The sequence below is a fragment of the Cucurbita moschata genome, unplaced genomic scaffold (assembly GCF_002738365.1).
Source record: "Cucurbita moschata cultivar Rifu unplaced genomic scaffold, Cmos_1.0 Cmo_Scf00020, whole genome shotgun sequence".
NCBI classification, from domain to species: Eukaryota; Viridiplantae; Streptophyta; class Magnoliopsida; order Cucurbitales; family Cucurbitaceae; genus Cucurbita; species Cucurbita moschata.
Genome location: NW_019268536.1, coordinates 4,318,084 through 4,321,674, shown reverse-complemented (window position 1 = coordinate 4,321,674; position 3,591 = coordinate 4,318,084).

Sequence of the window (3,591 nt, the reverse complement as noted above, 5' to 3'; positions counted from 1 at the left end):
AGAGCTAGCACACCTAGAGAAGGAACCTTTAGGGGTCACCTTGTCAGTGTCCACCCCTACTCAGGAGCTATTGTTAGCTACCCATTGAGTTGAGGGAGGTAATGTAACAGTGTCAGGACATGTCATCGAAGCTGCACTGATAGTGTTAAGCATGCAAGACTTCGATGTCATCTTGGGTATGGATTGGCTAGGTGAGAATCACGCTCTGATAGATTGTAAGACGCGAATAGTAACTCTCAGACTCCTGTCAGGGGACAAATTTACCTACAAGGGAGCCACTTCCAAAAGAATGGAATTTCAAGCTTCTTTTCTTATAGGCTCACATTGGTTCAATTCACTAAGAGCAACAAACTCTGTTTTTTTTCTGAAAGACTGATAATTAGGTGGACAACTTTCATCCTCTTCCTACTAAGCCAAGTGGCGGCGTCTGCTTACCGTCACATTTGACTTGAACCTTTCTTTTATAGACTATCAGATCCATAATGCTCGCAATACGAAGAAGAAACTCATGGGGCGGCCAAGCCATATGGATGCATACTTCAAGGTGGTCTTTTCTTTGCGTATTCCTTGATAAAAGAATAAAAGGCGGAACACCCAGTATCCTCAGAAAGCAGATCGCTAAGGTGACCCCTAACCTAAGCAGGAGGCTACCACGGATCCATCACGAAGAAACCCACCGCTTAGATTAGATTCGAGCCATAACCTCAAGCGTCATAACATCACTGAAGGCCACGAAGATGATTCATAGTGGCGCAAGTGCATTTTTAGCCAGTGTGACCTTAGACAACAGTAACAAGCAGACAGTCTCATCAGTACACATCGTCAGGGAGTTCGTAGATATTTTTTTTGGAGAAACTGACAGGTTTTCCCCCAGTCAGGAAAGTCGATTTTGGGATCGATTTAGAACCCGGAACCGCGTCGATCTCCAAGGCACCCTACAGAATGACATGTGCAGAACTCAAGGAATTGAAGGAATAGTTACAGGAGCTGTTGGATAAGGATTTCATTCGACCCAATGTATCACCTTGAGGAGCCCGTATTCTGTTTGTCAAGAAGAAGGACGAGTCTCTGTGACTGTGTATTAATTATAGGGAGCTAAATAAGGTCACCATAAAGAATAAATAAACCTCTCAAGAATTGATGACTTGTTTGATCAGCTACAGGGAGCAACATTTTTCTCCAAAATTGACTTGAGAATTAGAAAGAGGATATACCCAAGACAGCCTTCAAAAGTCGTTAGGGACATTACGAGTTTCTTGTTATGTCTTTTGGCCTTACCAATGCACCAACAGTCTTCATGGAACTAATGAACTGTTTAAGGAATTCTTAGAAACATTTTTCATAGTGTTCATTGACGACATTTTGGCGTACTTTAAGTCAGAGGCAGAGCATGAAGAGCACCTAAGGATAGTCCTTACAATATTGAGAGCCTAGCAACTGTACGCCAAGTTGCCCAAGTGCGAGTTTTGGTTACCTGAAGTAGCGTTTCTTGGTCATGTGGTGTCAAGCCAAGGGATCACAGTCGAGTTAGCTAAGATAGAAGCAGTAATGAGGTGACGAAGACCGACCACAGTCACTGAACTGTGGAGTTTTCTGAGGCTAGATGGATATTACGGAAGGTTCATCTAGAACTTCTCCAAAATATCCTCAGCGCTAACTCAGTTAACCAAGAAGAGCAAGCTCTTTGCTTGACTTCAGCTTGTGAATAGAGTTTCTAGGAACTTAAGGAGAGGTTGGTGACAGCACCAGTCCTCATAGTTCTAGATGGGTCAGACAATCTCGTGGTGTACAACGACGCATCAGGGAAAGGTTTAGGGTGAGTGCTCATGTAGAAGGGTAAGGTAATAACATATGCTTCTAGAAAACTGAAGGAATATGAACGAAACTACCCCACTCACGACCTCGAGTTAGTAGCGGTAGTGTTTGCTATGAAAACATGACGGCATTACCTGTGTGGAAAAAAGTTCAAATCTTCAAGAGCCTCAATACCTATTTACACAGAAGGAGCTCAATATGAGACAGAGGAGATGATTGAAACTGGTAAAGAATCATGATATCGAGATCATGTGCCATCTAGGCAAAACTAATGTTGTAGTTGATGCCTTGAGCAGGAAGGTCGTTCATACTTCTGCGATGATCACCAAGTAGGAAAGATTACAAGATAAGATGAAGAGACTTGGGATAGATGTTGTGGTTAAAAGTGGTACCGCTCAGATAGCACAGATGATCATACAACCCACCCTACTAAAATGAGTTATTGACACCCAGAGGTTTGATGAATACCTCGGTAAAGTGTGGAGTCAGACTGAGACAGAGAGACTAGCTGGGTATTCTATCTCATCAGACGGGGGCTTGTTATGGCAAGACCGCATGTGCGTTCCCCGAGATGAGAAAATCCTAAAAGATATCATGACTAGACCCCACGATACATCTTATACGTTCCACCCTGGAAGTACGAAGATGTATCGGGATCTAAAAGGATATTATTGGTGGCCAGGGATGAAGAAAGACATAGCAGATTTCGTAAGTCATTGCTTAACCTGCCAGCAGGTGAAGGCCCCGAGACAGCACCCAGCAGGATTGCTACAGCCCTTGAATGTTCCTCGGTAGAAATGGGAAGCAATTTGTATGGACTTCATCTAGGGTTTGCCAAAGATCAAGCAGGGTTTCAACGTTATCTGGGTAGTTGTAGAAAGACTTACCAAGACAACTCACTTCATTCCACATATCGAGTGGATTGGTGAGCTCAATTATACATCAGAGAGATAGTACGCCTGCACGAGGTACCAGTGTCCATAGTATCAAACCAGGACACCAGGTTCATCTCTCAGTTTTGGAAAAGTCTTCAGAAAGGCTAAATCAGATCTTAGAAACTCAGTTAAGGTTTAGTACAACACTTCATCCTCAAACGGACGGACAAACTGAAAGGTTGAATCAGATCTTAGAAGATATGTTGCGAGCCTGTGTCATAGATTTCTCTAGGTTATAGGAAAAACATCTGCCTTCGATGGAATTTGCCTATGATAACAGTTATCAAACGACCATCCAGATGGCCCCTTTTCGAGGCACTGTGTGAGTGTAAGTGTAGAACACCTGTGTTTTAGGAAGAGGTAGGCACACAGCAACTACTAGGACCAGAGTTGGTTCAAGTCACCAACACAACAGTGCAGAAATTCAAACAGAGAAAACTCATCGCATATAGCCGACAAAAGAACTATGAAGATTTGCATAGAAGGGACCTTGAATTTGAGTTGGGTGACCATGTGTTCCTGAAGGTAGCCCCTATGAGGGGGTGTTGAGGTTCAAAAAGAAGGAAAAGTTGAGCCTAAGGTCCATAGGCCCCTTCGAGATTCTAGAGAGAGTTGGGGCTGTGGCCTACAAAATTGCCCTACCACCGAACCTTGCCGACGTACCTAATGTGTTCTACGTGTCCATGTTGCGCAAGTACACCCTAGACCCTACTCTACCCATCTAATCAAACATGAAACGCTTCCTCTTCGAGAAGATCTGTCTTACGAGGAGAACCTAGCAGGATTTTGGCTCGAGCCACCAGGCGATTGCGCAACAAAGTTATTCCCTTAGTGAATGTCT